The sequence below is a fragment of the Ipomoea triloba genome, chromosome 12, assembly GCF_003576645.1.
Source record: "Ipomoea triloba cultivar NCNSP0323 chromosome 12, ASM357664v1".
NCBI lineage: Eukaryota > Viridiplantae > Streptophyta > Magnoliopsida > Solanales > Convolvulaceae > Ipomoea > Ipomoea triloba.
Window position 1 is genome coordinate 20,289,670 of NC_044927.1, and position 8,880 is coordinate 20,298,549.

At 32.5% G+C, this 8,880-nt stretch overlaps 1 long non-coding RNA gene across 1 annotated transcript; it reads left to right on the forward strand.

Annotated features, from left to right (window-relative positions):
- Positions 1-3,871: 3,871 nt before the first annotated feature.
- LOC116000127 lies at positions 3,872-7,128 on the forward strand. Its single transcript, XR_004094066.1, has 2 exons — positions 3,872-4,062; positions 6,706-7,128. It is a non-coding gene; the product is annotated as an uncharacterized LOC116000127 (long non-coding RNA).
- Positions 7,129-8,880: the final 1,752 nt, after the last annotated feature.

An 8,880-nucleotide genomic window follows, 5' to 3' on the forward strand; every position in this document is an offset into this window, starting at 1 on the left:
CAATGTACATTCAGTACATAAATAATGTGTTTTTAGTATATAAAAAATATACTTTATATTCATAAAAATATATTATTTGAGTATTAAAAATACATTAATTTGCATAATGTACATTCAATATACAAATAATGTAGTTTTAGTATATTAAAAAATATATTTTTTATAGTCTACACAGCACTGTGTTAATCATGCTCCACGTAATAATTTGTCCACACAACACCCTGTGAACCATATTAATTTGTCACAAGATGGACGGCCTACGTTGACACCTTTAAATGTTGAGTACTGATTTAAGTATGAGACATACAATAGTTTTTTTTTTTTTACTTCAATATTATTCTGTATTGACTTTGTAAGTAGAGAAAAATAAATGGGTAACGATATTTTATTATTTTTTCCTTATCATGAGTTTTTGCCAAAGATATGTTGGTAGAAGTAATTGCCCATTTCGCACAACAAGGCAACAATTAAAGTTACTAAAGTTTACTGAATTTGTCTTTTTGGTACAACCGTAGTACCGTACTACCACAAGTTTGTTGAAATCTATCTATTTATATATTTCCTCAGCTTGTCATGGGTCTATCATCCACTATCTCACTCAATCACAAAAATTTTCTCTCCATTGAATATTCATATCAGTTAGAAACTTTACACAATTTTTTAAGTGCCACTGGTAGAGAGAGGAGTGTGAGAGAACGCAAATAATAATAATAATAATAATAATAAAAATAAAAATCTAACGCATGTAGACGCGCGGGTGCAGAGACGTAAACACGCCAGCAGGCGCGTGGTGCATGCGCCTGGTTCACGCGGAGAAAAGCAGAGACCTTTGTATCCATTTCACCAGCAGTAGATCCCACAAAAATCTTACCCATGCAGGAGTAAATTTCACAAAAAAAAAAAAAAAAAAAAGAAGAAGAAGAAGAAGAAGAAGAAAAACACCCGACATCAAGAAAAAACCAATCCAATTTTTTTATATTGTTTCAAAAACCCCTAAAATTCATTGATATGGATGTTCTAGTTTATGAATCCACCATTTTATTCTACTATATTTTAATTATTTCTCTATCTGTTATCATTCTAAAAATTATAATTGTAATTATAATTACTTCGTATAAATTTTATAACAATATTATTGATAATTATAAATTTAATAATAATACTATTGACAATTAAGAAAATTTAATTTAATTAATAATTATAAATTTCATAACAATATTAAAATTTAAAAAAAAAAACAAGAATCTTAATAAAATTAAATTAAAAATTAAAAAAGAAAATATAAACAATGCAACCGCCAGCATGTTATATATATATATATATATATATATATATATATATATATATATATATAGGGCTGTATCTGAGCATGTTTAACATGTGCGATCGCACAGGGCCCCCAATTTTTGGGGGCCCCATATATTTTTTTTATGTATATATAGTTTACAAAAATTTAGGCTAAATGTATGGAGATTGGACAAATTTGTGACGAGATGAAATTGAGTCCAATTAACAATTGCTTTAAAACCCATATATATATATATATATATATATATATATATATATATATATATATATATATATATATATATATATTGGTTCAAATGCGGTGGCGAGCTCCGGTGCGGTCATGCGGCCTAATCTGCACCGTCCAATTTCATTAATCTTACTGAAATTCGCGTATGTTTAAGTGGGGTTATTATGGTAATTTTAGTATTTATATTACGTGAATTGGAATGGTGCATTTTAGTACATAGTGTGGTGCGTTTGAATACATGTTGTGGTGCGTTTTATTACGTATGTTGGTGCATTAACTGTGTTGTGGAATGGTGTGTTTTAATCTATCCGTTGGTGCATTAACTGTGTTGTGGAATGGTGTGTTTTAATCTATCCGTTGGTGCATTTTCATACGTAGAATAATGTGTAACTGTGTTGTGGAATGGTGTGTTTTAATATGTCGTATGGTGCATTTTAATACATTGAATGGTGTGTATTTTAACACATGTGTTTCTAATAAGTGTGGTACATTTTAATACGTATAATGGTTCATATTTTAGCACATGTTTTCTAATATTTGTAAATAGTGTATGCTTATAATCTGACATGAGGCACGTTGTGGTACATTTTAATACGTAGAATGATGTGTTTTATTAAGTATATTGGTGAATTTTAAGTGAATAGACGCATTTGGTATATTGTGTGGAATGGTGTGTTTTATCGGTTCTCTGGTGCGTTTTAGTACGTAGAATGGTGTGTTCTGTAACATATATATATTGCGCGTTGATTTGATGAGTTGATATGATCTAATGGCTGAAAATAGGCCACACGGCCACACCTAATGACCAGGCCACACCTGATCATGACCTATATATATATATATATATATATATATATATATATATATATATATATATATATATAAGTTTAATCAAATGCGGCTGTGTTATTAGGTGCGGTCGTGTGGCCCAAGATATGTCGCTGGATGGAGGTGATCTGATGGTGGAGGTTATATATTAGGATTTAGGAAGTTTAATTCGCGTAACTTAAGTGGGGGCTTTATGGTAATTGTAAGTAGGAAGGTAATTTTAGAGTACAGAAAACACCAACAAACGTATTATTAAAACACACCATTCAACATACTAAAATGCACCAGTTCTTAGATTAAAACACACCACTTAACCACCACACACCAAATGCAACTACTCTCGTAAAAATCACCACCATGTGTATTAAAACACACCATTCTACGTTATAAAATGCACCACTGGACAAATTAAAACACACCATTCCCCACCATACCGAAATACACCACTCAATTCAAATGCACTAACAACATTAAAACACACCATTATACGTTATAAAATCCACCATTGGACAAATTAAAACACACCAATCCCCACCATACCGAAACACACCACTCAATTCAAATGCACCAACAAAATTAAAACACACCATTCTACGTTATAAAATGCACCACTTGACAAATTAAAACACACCATTCCCCACCATACCGAAACACACCACTCAATTCAAATGCACCAACAAAATTAAAACACACCATTCTACGTTATAAAATGCACCACTTGACAAATTAAAACACACCATTCCCCACCATACCGAAACACACCACTCAATTCAAATGCACCAACAAAATTAAAACACACCACTATACGTTATAAAATGCACCAGTTCTCAGATTAAAACACACCACTTAACCACCACACACCAAATACACATACTATTGCGAATTACAACAACATTATCTTAAATATGAACCAGATTAATGTTGATAATGCACAGAGCATTGCGAATTACTCCATTCTCGTTTCTCTGTTGGAGTCGACCTATGCGTTTTGTTCAGAACGGAGCGCTCGTTGCTGGTGATGGAATCCCTTCTACGCTCGTCTGGTGTTTGTTGCTCAGTGCTCGTCGACTTCAAGTCTTCGTCGTCTTCTGATCTGATCTGGTTTTGAAGTTGTAGTGAATTGCCAACATTATCCTTCCCGTTCGCGTAGCTAAAGATCGGCGCCTATATTGTTTGGATTAATATGAAGCCTTAGATCATGGGATCTAATGGTGCAAATAAGGCCACACAACCGCACGGGGAGACTGGCCGCATCTGATGGGGACTCTATATATATATATATATAGAGTTGTATTCGAGTTAGTACTATTAGATTATAGAGGATTACTAGGACTCATCTTAACCATTGATTTATAAAAATTAATGGTGTAGATTTAGGTGATTTTTTAATTAGTTGTGTTATTTAATTAGGTAATTTTTGGGTTTATATCAGGGTTAGAGGGTGTTTTTGTCTTTGTAAAGTGGTTTTTATTTTTGGAATATCAGATTTTTCGGATTCTTATTGGAGGTAAATTTTCGACTCTTCGTTTTCTTCTTGGTTTTGGAGAGCACTTCCGTTGGCTGAGTTCGTCCGTCCCTTCGACGGTGTTCGGCAATTTTCTCGGCTGTTGAGCGTGGCGGATATACCGGCGCATCAATGGCAGATGGTGGCGAGTCTTGGCTTCGATTAGAGAGGTTTGCTAGGGTGGCTGATCGAGGTAGGCTTATCCGATTTCAATTTTTTTTTTCTTTTTAATTTTTCGTGGATAAAAAATCAGCAATGGCAGAGGGCACTCAATACTCAGTTCGTGTGTTGTTTCCTGCCTTTTATTGTGTGTTTTTTGTTCGGTTTGTAGTTGTATATGTATTGCTTGTAGTTGTTTTTTAGTTGTGGTGGTGGTGGGCGGTTTGGGTCCAGCGTTTTCATGTGTTGCTGCGGCGGTGGTGGGGTGGATGTGGGGGGTTTGGGTTCGGCGTTTTCATGTTTTACTGCGGCGGTGGTGGGCGGTTTGGTTACGGGCGGCGTGTGGCGGGATGGGGTAGGGTTTCTGAGTTTTTGATTTTTTTTCCTGGTTCTGATTTTTTTCATTTTATGATTGGATTATGTATGTTCTTATTTATGTTGTTTTTTTCTTGCTCGCATTATGTCCGTGATTTTTTTTTTTATTGTTTTTGTTTACAGTTGTTGGCAGTGTATGTGTTGGCACTATGAGTTTGAATATCTGCCTCATATGGTGTTTTTGAATAATAGTATTCAAATAGATATTAGATTTTAGTGGTTTTCTTTTCCTGGTTCTGTTTTTTTTTCCTGATTGGATTATGTATGTTGTTAATTATGCTTTTTTTTGTTCTTGCTCGTAGTCTGTCTGTTTTTTTTCATCGTATTTGTTTACCGTGGTTGGCAGTGTATGTGTTGGCACTATGAGTTTGAATGTGTGCCTCATGTGGTGTTTTCGAATAGTAGTATTGAATGGAATAGAAGGAATTTGAGATTGAATGTGTGCCATTTCATAGCTTTTTATGATTATGTATGTCACTATGAGTTTGAATGTGTTCCTCATATGGTGCGTTTGAATAATGGTATTGAAACGAATAGAAGAAAACATGTTTTCTGGTTCTTTTTTGGTGTGCCAAGTGGTATGTAATTGTATGCCAATTTGAGAAAATTGTGTGCCAAATGGCATCTACTCGAGAAGAAATTGATTGAATTGATGAAGATGATTTACACATGTGAAGGATATGCTAACCTGCATAGATACATGTATATTCCAACTTGATGTGAATTAAGGCTAAGTTATTCTTTTATAAATTATAGTTAACTGTTGTTACTCTTGATGAAAACTACTTTGGGCAATTACTATCAAACACATTGACTCTGACTGTTTTCTTTAATGTTAAATTAGCAAGTCATTAAATTTTGTTTAAAAAGTGACACAGATTATACTGTACAATTATAATGTAAAGTAGAAAAATTACCTAGGAATTACATTTGTTAAATCGTAGTTTGAATTTCATTAAAAACAAAGATTTTATCCAATAATTAAACTTAACATTTCCTCTCCAAAAAAAATTGTATTACTCCATCTGAAATATATTTTAGGGCAATTATTATTGAACTCATTGACTCTGACTATTTTTCCTTAATATTAAATTAGCAAGTCATTAAAAAATGTTTAAAAAAGGTCACCTATTATACTGTAAAATTATATTGTGTGCCAATGTCAATAATGACTTGGTTTTATATGCCAATGTGTCAATATTGTGTGCCAATGCATATAATGACTAACAGATTTTAGTATGACTTTTTTTTTTGTTTATTTATTTGTGAAATTATATTTGTCCTACATGTCTTTGTTAGTTTTTTCCTTTTTTTCTTTCTATACAAATTTTGATGTAGAATGTTGTGCAAACGTATGTGGTCAACTATGTGGTTTAATTTTGCAATTGTATGGGGGGATTTCGTTGTTCATTTATAGGTGTGCCGGTATAGTGTTGTGTGCTATTGCGCAAATCTTGTGTGCATAAGGTTATAATGTAGTGGTTTCGTGCTTCATTTGATGGTGTGCCAAATGGGGTTAAATTGTGTGCCACAATTGTGTTTCTTCTGTGACCAAGTTTAGTGTTTCTTCTGTGACTAGCATTGATTGTATAATTGAGGTTGTAATAACGAGCATTGAGTGTTATCTTTGTTTGTTTTTTTTGGGATGTGTGCTGGTGGTGGGTTCAGGGTGGTAGCTTTATTATATTGCTGTGTTTTTTTTAAAGCAGGCATTTTAAAAATGATGGTGGTTGGTAGTTTTAAGTTGTAGATTAATTTCATGTTAGGTTGTATTTATTGGTATTATAATAGTTTGGTATTGAATAGTTTAGTATGTTATAATATTATTTAAACATTTTGCGCTTCAATCTGCGTGCTACGATGATGATTATCTTGATTTTCGTAGGTTGATTTTTGTATGTTATAATTATGTACACCGCTGCTCGAAGATGTTGTGTGCCATGCTTTTGTAAGTTTATATTCGTTAGCTTTTTCAATCATGCACATTTCTTATCTGAATGTATCGACTATTTTCCTTTTGTTTTTTTTTTTTAAGTTTTCCTAAGTCTCTTTTTTTTTTTTTTTTTTTTTTTTTTTTTTTTTATTTTTTTTTAATTTTTTTTTTTTTTTTTTTTTTTTTTTTTTTTTATTTTTTTTTTTTTTTTTTTTTTTTTTTTTTGCTTTTTTTTTTTTGTTGTGTGCAATTTTTTTTTTGTACGCCAATTAGTGTTTTTTGTTGTGTCCCACAGTTTGTTATTATGCATGCCATTTTGGGTCGCATTGTGTGCTACTGTTGATTATTATATGTGCTTCTTGGTGGCAGCAAAATGACACAGTGGTGCACTTGACATGGGGTGTTCGTCTCATATTTCTAATGAGGATGACGATTTTGTCGATGGGCCGGGAGATCCTATGTGCGATGCTCCAGATATTGATTTAACTGCAAAGGAACTGGAAAGGTCTCCTTTGTTTACCACCAAAGATTGTTGGTTTTGTGCACTGTATTGACATCACCATTTTGATTTTGTTGTTGTTTCCCATGGCAGTCCCTAGAAGTTGATCAATTATAGGTTCTTTTTTTGTCATTGTTGTTTTACCATATTAATCATTTAATTGTGTTTGGTTTACATTTCGTGGACACGAGTTTGCACTTTGCACTGTATGACACACGTTATATACTATTATGGTACATGTTATAAACTGGTGTGGCACAAGTTTTAAATTGTTATATGTAACTTATTATAAACGGGTACGACACTCTACGATAGTTACGTTATATAATGTGCCAATTTGTTCTGCCTCATGTGCCCTCCTGAAAATATATGACATACATAGCATTCAAACATAGGCTCACAATTTATGGAAAATGAATAATAACCGCAAATTATACCGGACTTTTCATTAATTGCGCAAAGCAAAGTCTTGAGAACTCTATTTCACGCGTGGAATTTATTCCCCCCATCTGTCTTGTATGGCACACAATATATGCTCGACTGTCACACAAATATTTTCAACTTTGGCACATGATATCTCCAATTTTGAGCAAATTAACACACATAGGTGAACATTATATCCAAAAAAAAAAAAAAACAAAAATGCTTAGGTCATTGTCGTCAAACATTTTCAAATTGTAGGACTGCCAACATTTATTTAATCACTCATTAATACTTTTTTATCATGTCTAATTAAAATTTGTAGTTTGGAATCACGCTGAACTAAAGAGTCAATGAAGACTTACATTTAGTCTTTAAAAACTATGCTGTGTTCCCTTTGTTTTTATTCTGTTTTTTTTTTCTTTGGTTTAAGTGGACATAACAAAATCAAAATAAGTTATACTTGGTTTGGTTCCCTTCATTTGTGCTGATTGCGTGCCCTTCTTGGGAACATACAAAATACTTCATTTCAATGTCTTCGTCTCGGTTCTTCCTCATGGTGCTGCATCGAACATCAAATCCTACCGTGGTTGCGTATTGTTTGTAAAACTAAACACCTTCGTCAATTGTTCTAAATTGTTGACGAAGGTATGACTTTATTGATTCTTCACATTCCGTTATAAATTCGTTGTTTGTTTCAAGACATATTTGCACCTTACATGCTTCACCGTCATTCCCCTGTATGTCTAGTTCAGTGTGCAAACAAGACAAGTAAGCATAATTGGCATTCAAACATCGGCTCACAATATACGAAAATAAAAATATTAACCGCAAATTGTAGAGGCATTTACACGTTGGGGATTTATTCCCCGCGTCTAACATGTATGACACACAACAAATGCACGGCTGGAACACAATATATTCGATTTTGGCACACAATAACTACAAATTCTACAATTCTGGCCAAATTATTAAACATAGGCTCACATTTAACCCAAAAAAAAAAAAAAACCTCAAATTGGTTACTGTTAATTTTTCGCTACAAATGATCTTGCATTTTCATATGATAAATAGGCCTTGCAAATTCCATCTTTTTTTCCCTATCTCAATTTATGAATTACCTAAGTTTCTATGCGTCTTTCCATTTAACATGTAAGATTCAAGAAAGGCACACGAATTCGGAAGAGTCTGGCCAGATATGTTAAATATTCCTTGTAATGTTAATTCCATTCCAGTCTCTTCTTCATTTCATTTACTACCAATAATACTACACCTATTCACATCCACTAATTACTACACTACTCACGTCCAGATATGTTAAATATTTCCTTTCCCTATTTTAACTCTTTCGTGAATTAGTATTGGACTATTTTGTCCTTCTTAAAATCTTACATGATCCTAGTGAATAATCACATTTAATCTCAACCATTTATTCCATCCATATGGATGGTTATGATAGGTCTTAATAGTCCACTATATATTAGGGTCCTCATGTGAATAAGGGTATATATATATATATATATATATATATATATATATATATATATATATATATATATATATATATATATATATATATATATATATATATATATATATATATATATATATATATATATATATAT